General features: G+C 47.9%; 1 non-coding gene across 1 annotated transcript; it reads right to left on the bottom strand.

Annotated features, from left to right (window-relative positions):
• Window positions 1–416: 416 nt before the first annotated feature.
• LOC123453830 lies at window positions 417–523 on the bottom strand. Its single transcript, XR_006633008.1, has one exon. It is a non-coding gene; the product is annotated as a U6 spliceosomal RNA (small nuclear RNA).
• Between the last annotated feature and the right edge of the window lie 14,518 nt (window positions 524–15,041).

Raw genomic sequence — 15,041 nt, 5'->3', positions numbered from 1 at the left:
ACTTAAGTCACATTATTCTAACACTGGTGTCTAAACCCATGGTAATCAGGGACAATGTACACTTAGTGTCACTTTGTATCATAAAAGCTTTCAAGGGCTGGAGAGAAGGCTCAGCAGTTGAGGCATTTGCCTGATAAGCCTATCAACCTGGGTTCAATTCGTCAGTACCCACGTAAAGCCAGATGTGCAAAGTGGCACATGCATCTGGAGTTTTCCTTTGCAGTGGCTGGAGCCCTGGTGTGCCCGTTCTGTCTGTCTCTCTCCCATCTCTCTGCTTGCAAATAAATAATATTTTTAGAAGCTTCCAGAATGTTCTTTGTGGTAAGCTTATTGTCCAGAAATAGATTTTTGCAACCTCAGATTATTTATTATTATTTTTTTCCATGTGTAACAATCTTTAGTTCAAAGGTAGAGTTACAAATATGGAACGTTTCACAAATTTGCATGTCATACTTGCTCAGGGGCCATGCTAATCTTCTCTGTATCATTCCAGTTTTAGTACATATGCTGCCGAAGTGAGCATGCATTATTTATTATTTATGAGGAACTAGTTTATCTTTGAAAAGGGTGGCACACTCAACTACGGAGACGCACATTCCTGCATCTTATTTGTAGGACGAGTTAGAAAGTAAAGGACAAGTTAAGAAAAAAAGGACGTTCTTCAAGGTCACTCTGCCGTGCTGGATTTAGAATACAGGCTCTGGATACTGTTTTTTTTTTTTTTACAGGGGCCAGCTTTTGCCCAGGGTTTTCTCTGACCTGTTGGGAAACATCTTTTTTTTTTAAAAATTTTTATTTATTTATTTATTTGAGAGCGACAGACACAGAGAGAAAGACAGGTAGAGGGAGAGAGAGAGAATGGGCGCGCCAGGGCTTCCAGCCTCTGCAAACGAACTCCAGACGCGTGCGCCCCCTTGTGCATCTGGCTAACGTGGGACCTGGGGAACCGAGCCTCGAACCGGGGTCCTTAGGCTTCACAGGCAAGCGCTTAACCGCTACGCCATCTCTCCAGCCCGGGAAACATCTTTTAAGAACAACCAAGGAAGGTCAGCCTGGCCAGGGCCCTTAGAGCTTTCAAGCTTCAAGAGGCAGGGTCCAGCAACCCTGGCATCTCCATCTTAGTGACAAGACTTAAGAGAGCCATAGCCCTACTGGGGTAGAGGAGGTGATGGGCCCTGGTCAGCTCTGTCTTTGCACTTGATATAATGCCAAGCGGGGCATCTGGCAGTCATGAGGCAGAAAGGGGCTTAGTCTAGAGCAGCAAAGGGAAGCAAGCCCACCCTGAGCTGGTGGAAGGCAGAAGCAGAGGCCTGATAGCCAGCCTTCTGGGGAGGGGATTCTTGCATTGAATGGAAGGCTGGACCAGATAACCTCTGGAGCCCTTCCCACTCCCCACATCTCTGATTTGTGTGTCTTGGGGGAGAGAAAGGAGCAGTCATGGGATTGGAATAGTTGATTTAGGGTCCCGCCCCAGTCTCCAGCATGGTCCTCATCTTGGGCAAATAATTTAACCTGTCAGTACAAGGCACAATGTCTGGCGCAGAGTACAGTTTTGCAAATGTTTGCTGAATGAGTGCGTGAAAGAATGGGTGGATGGATTTAAGTCTGTTGTCTTGAGCAACATGAGTAAAGGATGAAAAGATGGATTCTTACAAAGTCTTTAGATTGGTGTATTTGATAAAGAGCAGCAATTCCTCCAGCCCAAAGGGATTCTTATTCTTCCTTACAATGGGTAGAATTATGTTATCAGCCTCAGGAAGCTTAATTTACATGGTGATTTTGAGTTTCATTGACCACAGATGGCTCAGCTTTCTTGTCTCCTAGGCCAGGGTGGGGCACAAAAGTTTCAGTTCTGCCATCCTTCCCCACCCTGGATAAATGCTAAATGCTGAGGTCTGATGGATTGTTCATGCTGCTGACCAGATTAGATAGCAACCCCTTCCCTATCTGGGCTGGAGCAAACCTCAGTGGCCACCACCACCCGGTGGCTGAGCTTTCCAAGACAGCCCTTTGGGAAGGCTGGGGAATCAGAAATGGAGGGGGTGTGAAGAGCCAAAGCAGCTGAGAAAGCATGGGCACGGAGGCTCTTGCCACCTGCTCCCCTCTTCCAGAACCCCAATATCCTCCACCCCTATAGTATTTAATGGGGCAGGTCCCTGTGGAGTTGGTAGCTGATGCCTGCTGAATTCTAGTGAGTAATTTTTAGGCAGTGAGTACATTTTAGAACTATTAGATTCTGCTTGTCAACCTTTAAGCAGCCAGGAACCCTTGGAGACACTCCCTCTCCAATAGCCCTCCTATACTTCTGCCCAAATAGGGACTACTAAGCTGGGCACTGGGCTGCAGCTTTCCTTTATTTATTTATTTATTTTTTTTCTGTTCTTGAATCATGATGGAAACAGAGCTGACTCTCTTTCCAATTCCTATGGTCAAACTTCTACCTGTTAATGACCTTCTGTCCTTCCTTGTCTTTTCTTCTCTCTCTCTCTCTTCTTTTTCTTCCTCTTTTTTCTTTTTTCTTTCTTTCTTTTTTTCCTTTTTTTGATTTTTTGAGGTAGGATCTCACTCTAGCACAGGCAGGCTGACCTGGAATTCACTATGGAGTCTCAGGGTGGCCTCAAACTCATGGCAATCCTCCTATCTCTGCCTCCGGAGTGCTGGGATTAAAGGCATGCGCCACCACGCCCGGCATCTTCCTCTTTTTTCCTTTTCTTCCTTTCCTTTTCTCTTCTTTTCTTTTTTGTTTTATCATGGTAGGGCCTCACTCTGGCCCAGGTTGACCTGGAATTCACTATGTAGTCTCAGGGTGGCCTTGAACTCACGGTAACCCTTCTACCTCTGCCTCCCAAGTGTCTCTTTTTTCTTTTATTATTTTTTTTGTATTTGCTTGCTTGCTTTTAATTTTTTAAATTTACTTTTGAGTATGCGCTTGCCAGGGTCTCTTGCCACTGCAAATGGGATGCAGACATTTGTGCCATTCCTTGCACCTTGCCCCTGGTGTGGGTGCTGGAGAATTGAGCCCTGGGCTAGCAGGCTTTGTAAGTGAGCACCTCTATCCCTGGAGTCATCTCAACAGCCCCCGCCCTGATTGAGTTTGAGGGTCTCACTCTGTAGCCCATACTGGTTTGGAATTCACCATGTACCCTAAGCCGGCTTTAACTCACAGCCATCCTTCTGCCTCAGCCTTCCAAATGCTGAGATTAAACGTACACAAAGTGTTATGCCTCATTAATAATTTGTTCTTAATGAAAATTTTGTTAGTTATTTTAAAACAACTTTTCAAAAAGATTGTTTTTGTTACAGTTTTTAAAGGGAAAAAAATCTGACTCCCCCCTTATGAACTAATTTTCCTATCTCTAATTACTTTCTGAAACCAAACCTATCTATTATCAAGACTATTATATAAAAATTCTCACGTATGACCTAACAACAAATTGTACATAGAGCAAATAATAAGCACTCAAAAATCATTATTTATCTACAAGGAACAACTAATTGTTCTATCATTATTATGATAGAAACACTGAGATCTAACAGAAAGTAAATACAATCTTAGCTGGGGAACAAGGAAAAGCTATCTATTCGTACTATATCAATTTCCTGTTAAATCTTTGGAGTTAGTGAAAAGCCATAATAAATACTGCAGTATGATAAAGCATCCAACCTCGGTTCATATGTTTCTGCAGCATTAAAAAAAAAAAAAAAATCCTAGGCTAGGATCTTGCTGGACGCTCACTGAGCTGCTGGAGGATCATTACAGTGCAATAGTTGCAGAAAGATGGAAGCTTAAGGAACGCCTCAAGGGTGAACGAAATGGCTGGTGTGTGGTTTACTATTCAGAAGTTAACACAATAGCAATCAACCAACGGAAGGCTCCTGCTTCGCGTCATTCAACTGTGAGCGCCACATGCTAATTAATGCAACGAAATCTATTCTGAGCATTCGGGGAGAGACCCAGCTAGACCCAGAGGAAAATTTAAAGGCAGACAGTGTGTGGAATCAAATGAGGTGACAGCAAGAACAAAAAAGAAAGAAAAGAGGAGTGAGTTAGAATAAAGAACAAGTGAGAGGGAAGGTTTTGATTAAGTCAGTTAGGAAAATTCTGGAAAAGAATGATGAAGAGGAGAGCGGGGAAATGGCAGGGAGAGGGAAGGAGAAGAGAAAGAGAGAAGAAGGGAGAGGAAAAGCGGAGAGAGAGTGGAAGGAGAGGACGGGAGAGAGAGAGAAGCAGATAATGCTAACCAAATAATATGTAAGAATGGCTGATGGGGGCTGGAGAGGTGGCTTAGCGGTTAAGCACTTGCCTGTGAAGCCTAAGGACCCCGGTTCGAGGCTCAATTCCTCAGGATCCACGTAAGCCAGATGCACAAGGTGGCGCATGCGTCTGGAGTTCGTTGGCAGTGGCTGGAGGCCCTGGCGCGCCCATTTTTTGTCTCTCTCTCTCTCTCTCTGCCTCTTTCTCTCTGTGTCTGTCGCTCTCAAATAAATAAAAATTAAAAATAAAAAAAGGCTGATGGGGAGGCAGAAGCCACCATTGTAAGGAGGAACAGCGTGGGGGTAACAGCTACCGCCCTAGTCCTGGGCTGCTCCTGCTCCCCCAGACGTGTGAGTTTGTAACAAGGTTTTTGTGTTTTTTTTTTTTTTTTTTTGTAGGATGCGGGCTGCGGATTTGTGGAGTTCAGGATACTGGTAGGGGAGCGGTGCTACAATGTCGCTCTAATGGCCTGGAGACCTGAAGCTCCCCGAGCGCAAGGTTCAACAAAGCTCTCTGTCTAGGGACTGTGCCCGAACTCCCGAACTCCCGAACTCCCGAGGCTCAGCTACCAGAGCTGAAGCAGTCTTCCCGGGGCTCCTCAGTCTCCACCCAGCCAGGCGCGCTGACCGCTGGAGACAGAGGGGACCGAAGGCGTGCCTAGCGCTGGAGTTGGGGTGCCGAGCCCACCAGCGCAGGGACCTGCAGTCCCTCTGAGGGGCACAGAGAGGCAGAACAGTGAAAGTGGGGACACATAACAGCTTTGGGAGGGGAGCTAGGCAGTTGCTCTACCACTGACCCAAGGTCCAACCCTGAAGTTTTCCAGTCCCGTGTGTGTGCATGTGTGTTTGTGTGTGTGTGTGTGTGTGTGTGTTGGGGGTGGGGTCGTGGACCTGCTAAGCTGAACTACATTTTGGTCAGGCGCTTATGATCTTTTAGTTTTAGGGATGTCACATAGGCTATCGCGACTGGGGAGAAATGAGAACAGGGTTTCACTATGTGCCACTCCAGCCAGGCTGAGGTGGCACCGGAGTAGTAGGGGAGAGTGCCTGGCACCTGAGGCGAGCCTCCAAGGCTGCCGCCACACGCGAACCACAAACTCTCTTCTCCTGGGTACCCAGCGATCCGCGTGCTGTTTCCCTTCCAAGAATGCACAACTTTTTTTGGGGGGGGGCGCTTTTCGAGGTAGGGTCTCACTCTAGTCCAGGCTGACCTGGAATTCACTCAGTAGTCTTAGGGTGGCCTCGAACTCCTGGCGATCTTCCTACCGCGGCCTCCCGAGTGCTGGGATTAAAGGCGTGCGCCACCACGCCCTGCTTAGAAATGTACGACTTTTTGATACTGTGACGTGACATGATTAAATGCATTGGGCCACCTTCATAGGTATCACAGGACGACACGCGTGGCCCGTGGGCCGCAGGCTGGACACTTGGGTTAGGCCCGGGCGGCCCAGTGGGATTCGACGAGCCAGGGCTGGGCTCGGTTCCCCGCTGCCCATCGGCCCTGCGCAGAGGCCGGCGACCTGCCTGGAACCTCCAGTTGTTACTTTCGTTCGAGGGGACTTGGCTCACCAGACGCAGGTCGGGTTGAAACGCATCCCATGCAATGCAGCCTGGATCTCTCCACATACCGAGATTTCGATGATTTCGGGGTTTTCATAAGCCCGCGTGGGAAAGAGGCAGCCAATATTAGGGGTGATCGATTTGCAAACGTCAGATGAGGGCTAGGGGACCTTGGAGCCCTTTGATGCTGCAGGAGCCCCCTCCCGCCACCCTGTCGTCCCGTCTGTCCACTCGGGCTTTACAGAGACCAGTTTGCCCGAGTGTAGGGAGGTTTGGAAAGTCAGGCGACCCAAAGGCGCCCAGGAACGGCATCCCAGTGTCCCAGCTGCCTCTGGGCTGCCCGTCTAGAATCCGGCGCCTTGTGGGACCTCGCGCTCTGAAGGGGGGAGTCCTTCTGCAACGGGACCCGACCCCTTGCGGGGGTGAGTTGGGGCAGACTGAACTTCGCCCGTCTCTCCTCCTATCCTGGCAGTGAGATGTAAGGGGAGTTTGTGAGCCATCCGGACTCATTCGTAACATTGACCTTGCTTCCTCATTTTGTCTCTCCGAGGAAGAGCCGAGGCTGCGGGCGCCTTCCCCGCGTCTGGATCTCCCTCTCCTGCGCCCACCTCCGTTCCTCCGGACGCGGTGACTCTTCCGTCTCCAAGCGCGGGGGAGCGCGGGCCAGGCCTCGGGTCCCGCGCGCTCGGCCTCCTGTTCCACGCCCCGCACTCCCGCCGGCCCGGGGCGCCCCTGGATCTGGAGATCACCCTCGCCAGTTCCTCTAACTTTTCCCAACAGGCTGGGGCGTCCCCATCCCGGGCTCCAGCCTCGAGCTTCCCGACCCTCCGCCGGGTCGAGCCTGACGCCGCCTGGTTTATTGACATTAGATCAGAGCTCCAGCTTTATCAGCCGGGACCTGGGCGTCCCGCGGCGTCCCCCACCCCCACGACGCGGCAGAAACCCCTTTCAAGCTTTTCTAGAAACTTCCTTTTCCATCCTCCTCCGGACTCTGATTCCAGAGACCCGAAGAACCCAAGAGCCTGAGGCACTTGGAATACTGCCCATCGGCGCACTTGTTTCTAGATAATTTAAGTGAAAGTATCCCCCCACAATTATTCGGATAATTGCCTCGCATCCCCACTTGGCGCTGGGTTTAGACAATCAGAGATCGACAGGTTGAATTTCTTCTGCCGCCCTGAACCCTCTCTGGTCAGGCTCTTCCCAGCTCTCAACCACTCCAGGCTTTACCTAGGCAAACTAACTGTGACTGTGACGTTCTTTTCTGTAAATCACCGCATAGCATAGAAAGAGACGCTAGAAAGTCATTTGAAATGGAACAGGGATAAGGAGCAACTTACCACTCACAGAAAACTGTCTTTAAGATTCCCCCACCCCAAAGCAAAACCACTCTCAGAAATACTTCCCCTAGAAGTGTCTATATGGCTGAAACTAAGCCCTGGAAGATAGTTTATATAGCAGGACATCCAAATACTCTTTATTGAATTTTGACTTATCGAGATAAAGTGAACAGAAACAAAACACTTGCTACCACTACTAATAACAATAACACCACCAAATCAATCTTGTGCTGATAAACCACTGGAGTCCAGCAGCCTTCCAGAGTCAAGTTTTCCCTCAGTTCACCTCCGTCCTTTTCTGACTTTTTTCTTCCTTCCAGCTAACCCTTTCTATTTCCCTTAAATATGGAGAACACTGTGAGGGTGTGACCCTCAACAGTGGAGAAAGGAGAGGAGGGGGTCGTAGGATAGGGCAAAGACAGGCAGCTGTTGAGTTTAGCCCGCTGGAAGTATGGGGGTGCCGGGGAGAGTGCACAGCCCCAGGAACAACATTCTCTGCATCGCAGAAGTAATATTTGTGATCACTGCGTCCGTGCTCTGACCAGGACTTAGAGACTTTGCACCAAATCCCATCAGTGCCAGGAGGGCAAGGAAGGCCTCAGAGTTAAAGATGCTGTTGTCTGTTGCCAACCTTTGAGCAAGGGGAGGAGGCCCAGGCAACCCAACCCAGAGACGGCATTGCCCAGGGACTAGGGCTTCCTCCTGCACCACCACGTCCCCTCAAAGCTGCCTTCTGCCTTGGTCTGTCCTTGCCTTTTGGGTTCATCTTCCTTCTTGCCTTCTCAGCTGCAAATATGATCCTTGATCCCAGATGCCCACCCACCCCCTTTAGGGGAAGGAGAGAGAGAGGTTTGTCCGCAAAAGCGGACATATTAAGCAAGCTCCTCCAAGCCCGGAGTGTACTCCAGAAGAGAAGAAGTACCCTGGCTACCCTATGTGCCTATAATACCATTCTCACCCCTCCTTCCCAGCACGAAATGAAAATTAAGCCCTACACAGCAGCGGCAGCAGTGACAGCAGCAGCAGTGAGCTAACCTGGGCGGCCTAAGCAAAGCACACTGAAAGGGCAATCCATTCGCCAACTAGCCAGTAAAGACACCAGGAAACTCAGGAGACTTTATGGCCTCGTGGGCCAGTTCCACAGCCTGGGAAACGCTTGCCTGAAGTTTCTGAGTTGGGATTTAAAAAAAAAATTTTTTTTTTAAATTTTTTAAGGAAGGGTCTCACTCTAGCCCAGGCTGACCTGGAATTCACTCTGTAGTCTCAGGGTGGTCTTGAACTCACTGCGATCTGATCCTCCTACCTCCACCTCCGAGGACTGAGTGCTGGGGTTAAAGACCACCACACATGGCTTGAGTTGGGATTGTTAAGGGCACGTTGATGGTAGCCAGGGATCTGAGGGAAAGCAACGCAGTCTGGGTTTGCTGGAGGGAGCAAAGGCCCCTGGTCCAGCTACACCTGCCCCAGTCCCCTTGGTTTCTGGTGTAGTATGCGTTTACCCTGCCAATTTTCTCTTGAGGGGCCAACCATCCCCATCCATTTCAGTCTGTTGCAACTGGCGTTGAACCAGGAAATAGAGAAACTAAAACAGCCAGCCAATTGTAAGAAAGAGAAACTGAGATGGGAGCCCAGAGAGAAAGCAGATAGGAAGCTCCCTCTGTGGTGTGACCTTGAAGCAATCGCATCCTTTCTCCCCTCTTCGAAGGCCCGGAGCACCTCCCACCCTGCCTGGGTGCCCTGGCTGAGGCAGCTCCCTCTCCCCTTCCTCATGTCCCCCTTTCTCCTCCGGCATAGCCCATACTCCCTCCGCGCCTTTCTCCCCCACCCTGCTCCTCCTGGGCTCTCCTGGCAGAAGGGCCACCAGGACTGGACTCACCCACAGTGGGAGCCACTCTTCAAGGTCCAGCAGAGGCCAGCTCTCAGGGACAGGATCAGCCTCCAGACCCAGAGATTCCAAGCTGTTCTCAACCTGGTGGGAGGGAGACGTTGTGAGCTGGCTCCCAGCACTCTCAGCTCCCAGCTTTCCTCTCAGAATTAGATAACAGGAAAAATAGATAAGAGAAGTGGTTCATTAATTCCGCAGGCCCTGTGGTTGACTTTTTCTTTTCAGTGTGTGTGGAAGTGGAAGGAAGCCCTATAAAAGAGTAAAGTCCTGGCTGGACATTTTTTAAAAAGTCAGCGAGGTTCTGGCCAAGCTTCCCAAGGTTGCTCACAAGGACTTCCACTTGGACGGAACACCCTTTGGGAGTAACTACTCATGGGAAATGTGTTTCACCCCAGGAGTGGTCCTAGAATTTAGGTAGAAACAGCAGCAGCACATCTTCTTTTCTTATTGCCTAGCGTGGAAATAAGAAACGGTGCTTTTCAGAGCACTGTCCATTAGCCTGATTGTATAATACTACCCTAAGTGAGGTAACTGAGCTCAGAGAGGCTAGGAACACGCTGTGGCCCAGTCACACTACAAAAAAAGGGTGGAATCCCAGTTGGATTCTGGATCCATGGAGTCTTCATCCAGTCAAAAAGAAACCAATAGGTTCTTAGGATAGGAAAAGACCTCAGAATTTCAAACTTCAACCCAGATCAACCCCAGAAGTGATTGTCTGCTCTGTTTGAAATACTTCTGGAGGAAGGGAGCTCATTCTCTCTTTCTTCCTTCCTTCCTTTCTTTCTCTTTCTTGACCCATTCCTTCCTTCCTTCTTTCTTTCTTACCTTTTTCTCTCCTTCATGCATGTGTATATATGTGTTTGTGTGTGTTCATGCAGGGTGAGCACATCCACACACACTGTGTGTGTGTGTGTGTGTGTGTGTGTGTGTGTGTAGGCCAGGAAATCCTCCTCAGGAACATGATCCACCTTCTTTCAGATAGAGTCTCTCATTAACCTGGAGCTCACCAAGTAGGCTAAACAAGCTGGACAGAGACCCTCCAGGATCCTTCCTGTACCCACCTCCACAGGGCTAGGATTATAGGTGCATGTCACCATGCCTGGCATTTTCATTTCATGTTGGTACTAGCAATTGAAGTCAGGCCCTCATGTTTGTGAAGCAAGCACTTACTGACTGAGCTAATTCCCCAGCTCTATGAAGGGAGCTCATTCTCTTCACGCCTGGAATGGGCAGCCTGACTGGCCCCCAAATGTCCCAGGAACAAGGGTCCAGCACAGAGAAAGATTCGCAGAGCAGAAGCTGTGAGAACCAAGCCAACAGATATCTCTGGACACACCTGGCTTTATTCAGGATTGATGTGCCCTGTGGACATCCTGTCTCCTAGAGGAGAGTCTTAACATAATTATAAGAAAAACACAAAGCCTTTACATTTTAATATATTTTCCAGTTCATAGCCTTCTGGAATCCCTACAACAACCTCTGGGAGGTAGAGAGAGAGACCAGGCAAGTTGTTCAAGTTCTTCCTTCCTTCCTTTCTTTTTTCTTTTCTTTTTTTTTCAAGGTAGGGTCTCACTCTAGTCCAGGCTGACCTGGAATTTACTGTGCAATCTCAGGGTGGCCTTGAACTCACAGTGATCCTCCTACCTCTGCCTCCTGAGTACTGGGATTAAAGGTGTGTACCACCACTCCCGGTTTAGACAAGTTGTTTCTTATTCACAAATGTAGACCAGGAGCCTGAAATAGGAAAGGCAGGAACCCATCAGAAATCCAAGAGAAAATGAGCAAAACGAAAGAAGTGGAAGCCTGAAAGAAAGGGGGAAGATGTAAGCGAAACAGGACTATCTTTGCCTTCCAACATGTTTCAATTTATGAATATTTTCTGAGTGATGAATAAGGTGTCCACTGTGTTTCTCTGTCTCCACACTCTGCCCGTGCCAGATGCCTTGCAGAAACGATTCCACAGGAAGATGCTGGTGTTATAACTCCCTGCAGCGTCAGCTCATTAAAATTCCTGAAGAGTGAGCTGAACAGGACGAGGCGCAGGCCCTTCTCTGTCCAGCGGAGGTTCTCTGTCACCAGTCTAGTGCCTTAATCACATGGAAGCCCTCCTTGCAGTTGTGACTATTGTAAAATAAACAAAACAGAAAAGTGACCACTGTGTGTGTGTGTGTGTGTGTGTGTGTGTGTGTGTGTATCAGAGGACAACCTTGGGTGCTGTTCCTCAGGTGCCATCCATCTTTTTGGAGATAGTGTCTCTCACTGGCCTGGAACTTGCCTAATTAGGCTAGATTGGGCTGCCAGTGAGCGCCAAGAATCTGTCTGTGCCCACCTTGCCTCCCCAGCTCAGGGATTACAAGTGCTCGCTTCTCTACTGGGCTTTTTGTTGGTGTTATGAGTATCTTCCTGTGTGTGGGTGTGGCTGCTGTGGTATGTGTGTGGAGTTCGGAGGGTAATTTTGGGGTTGGTTCTCGCTGCCCACCTTGTTTGAGGTAGGGTCTCTTACTTTTGGTACTCACGCCACTGTGACTGGCTTGTTTCACTTAGTGTTACATCCTCCAAGTCCATCCATCTACAGTCCACACCAGCATTTCCATGCCTCCTAAGGCCAAACGACATTGTGCAGTATGTAAAGACCACATTTTATTTTTCCATCTATCTGTTGATAGATATTTGGGTTGCTGCCACCTTTGGCTGTTGGGAATAATGCTGCTATCTGTGCACATGGGGGCACAAATATCTGTCCCACGTCCTGATTTCTGTTCTTCTGGGACATTCCCAGAAGTGGAATCTCTAGCTCATGTGCTATATGTATCTTTCTTTCCTCTTCCTTTCTTTCTTTCCTTCCTCCCTCCCTCCCTCCCTCCCTCCCTCCCTCCCTCCCTCCCTCCCTCCCTTCCTTCTTTCTTTCTTTCTTTCTCTTTCTTTCTTGTTTCTCTTTGAGTAACTGCCGTAATATTTTCTACCTTTTATGGAATTTTGGTCTAATACACAGGTGGTCTCTGTTCATTCCTGGAGCAGGAACGTCCACTTACCTCAGTTGGCGTTGTGTTGAGGGGCGGAATGCTGAGCCCTTTGAGAGGCGTTGGAACAGGGGACAGTTCTGCAGGAGGGAATATGACCAGGCTGGTTGCTCTTCCCAGACCTGCACTGGAGCTGAGAGAACAACCACTTCCTTTCCACATGACGAGGGAGGAAAACTTCCCGTGTCCTGATGCACTAGCCAGAGGTTTCACCTGCAGCTCTGACATTTTGCCTCTGTTCTCTACGTGTGGCCACAGGAATCTGGGCTTCTCACAGCATTGCAAAGGCTACTAATGTCCAGTGGGGAGAATACAAGTTAAGTAGAACATCTTTCTGTGTGCCAAAATTTAAAATTGGGTGGTCATGGGAGTGTCCACAACATACCATGTGTTTTCATTTCTCTGTACATTTATTAATAACTTTGTGAGGTGGAAGGAAGCCTGCTTTTGTTCCCTATAGCTTCAAGCTTTGCAGAGGCTTCATGTATTTTATGGGACTATGAAACAGCACTTTGCTGATGCCTAGCTTGAGGGTTTTCAGCTCCAGCCAGGCCAGCCTGAGTCCCAGGCAAGGGGAACTCACGGCCTTATGCTCCTCACTGCCCAGGGCAGTAGAGGTGGGGTTCTGAGGTGTTCCTAATAATATCCATCTTTGGAAAGGCTAGCTGTCTTCTGTCTTTCTGGGCTTGCCCTCTGGAGTCAGAGGGACAGACCAGGGATGAGGACAGTGGAACTGTAGGTACTGAAAACAAGAGCCTGAGCACCTAGTTACCCAAACCCATGCCTCCAGCTGGGTGTGAGATGGCGGGCACCTGTCATCCATGTGCTCAGGTGGCAGAGTCAGGAATATTGCTATGAGTTTGAGGCCTGCTTAGTCTACATAGTGAGTTCCAGTATGCCAGGGCTGCATAGAGAGATCCATACCTTAAGAAGTAAGAGGAGCTTTTGGAGAAAGCTGTGTCTGAAATCCTTTGCCCAGCTCTTTAAAGCGCATGCACATACACACAGACACACACACACACACACACAGAGAGAGAGAGAGAGAGAGAGAGAGAGAGAGAGAGAGAGAGGTAGAGAGAGAGAGGGGAAAATGCACTTTTTTGTTGATTTTTTTTTTTTTTACCAAAATGATACACAATCATTACTAAAATTAAGTGTCATGTAGGAGGTAGAAAGGGTCAGTCAGTTGTCTTATCTTTTAGTGTTTTTCCCTCCCCCCATCACGAAAGGGCTCTTAAATTCTGACTTTCCTTCTAAAGATTACCTTTACTGAGCACATGTTTAAGAGACAGCCTCTGGAAATCCTATTTCTTCCTCTGGTGGGAGATTTTCAAACATCTTTTAGCTTCAGTTTTCAGGTCTATGAAATGGGAATAGTAATTATTCCTATGAAATTCTTGTTGATTCCTTGAGATTCAGTTATGGGAGGTCACTCTACAGGAATCATATAGTATGATGCCTGGTGTTAAAATAATCAACCATCACCATTGTTGGTGCTGTTGATAATACCAGCTGTGGGCAGGAGGGATGGTGAGGTGGTTTGAAAGTAAAATATTCCCCACAGGTATATATGCTTGAACACTTGGATCCCAGCTGGTGGCGCTGTTTTGGAACCGTTAAGAGGTGGAGCCTAGGTGATGGAAATGGGTTGTGTAGCCTAGTTCCACTTCCTGTCCTCTCTCTGCTTCTTGACTATAGATGCACTGTTAGCAGCTGCAGCTGGTAGGTTCCTGTCTTCATGCCGTTCCTGCCATGATGGGCTGTATGCCAGACTTTGCATCTTGTTTTATGTGGGTACCTAGGGGTTGAACCAGAATTGTCAGTCTTTGCAAGCAAGTTTAATCATGGAACTATCTTCCCAGCCTAGTTCTTCTGTTTTTTTTTAAAGTCATTTAATCTGCATATTTTGGATTGTTTTTTAAAAATATTTATTTATTTATTTGAGAGATAGAGAGAGAGAGAAGAGAAGAGAAGACAGGAAAGAGAGAAGGGGCACATCAGTGCTTCCAGCCACTACAAATGAAGCCCAGGCACATGCACCACCTTGTGCTTCTGCCTTACATGGGTACCAGGAAATCCAACCTGGATCCTTAGGCTTCAGAGACAAGCAACTTAACCACCATGGAATCACTGTAGCCCCTCTCACTGTAGCTCAAGTTGACTTGGAACTCACTCTGCTAGCCCAGGCTTACTTCAAACTCAATCTCTGGAGTGCTAGAATTAAAGGCATGTACCACTACATCTGGCTTAATTAGTATATTTGTTTTTGTTAATTTTTTTAGTTATTTACTTAAGAGCAACAGACAGGCAGAAAGAGAAAGAGGCAGATAAATAGAGAGTGGGTGGGCCAGGGCCTCCAGCCACTGCAAACAAACTCCAGATGTGTGCACCACCTTGTGCATCTGGCTTATGTGAGTCCTGGGGAATCAAGCCTCAAACCAGGGTCCTTAGGCTTCATAGGCAAGCGCTTAACTGTGAAGCCATCTCTCCAGCCCCACTTAGTATTTTTTTTTTTTTGACACATAAAGTTAAAAGGATACTGACTAACGTGGAGTTATACATACAGAATAATGCAGGATTTTACTGAGTGATTGGCTTTTACAAATGAGGAAACTGGCTCTGCTGCAATGAATTTCTTTTCTGTGTAGATCAGATCTTCAACCATCAAACTTTCCTTTGACATAACATATTTTAAAAGGAAAAATTTGTATCATCCTTCCTATTTACCATCAGCTGTACTTCACTAACAGGAGGCGTGGGCTGTGAAAATATGAGGCATGGACTCAGTATGACCCCCCCACACTGCCTTCACAGCTCTGCTCCTATAAAAGCTTATCAATATGGCTTTAATTTAAAACAAGGATTCTTTAGGAAGTTTCAAAGATGCTAAAGAGAGAACCCTGTAATCTCTGGTTTTCCCCCAATGATTTCATTTTATATAATTATTATATACACCCAAACTAGGAATTTGACGTGGATACA

The sequence above is a fragment of the Jaculus jaculus genome, chromosome 12 (assembly GCF_020740685.1).
Source record: "Jaculus jaculus isolate mJacJac1 chromosome 12, mJacJac1.mat.Y.cur, whole genome shotgun sequence".
Classification (NCBI taxonomy): domain Eukaryota; kingdom Metazoa; phylum Chordata; class Mammalia; order Rodentia; family Dipodidae; genus Jaculus; species Jaculus jaculus.
The sequence above is the reverse complement of the archived record's forward strand: the minus strand, read 5'-3'. Positions and strand labels throughout refer to the sequence as shown.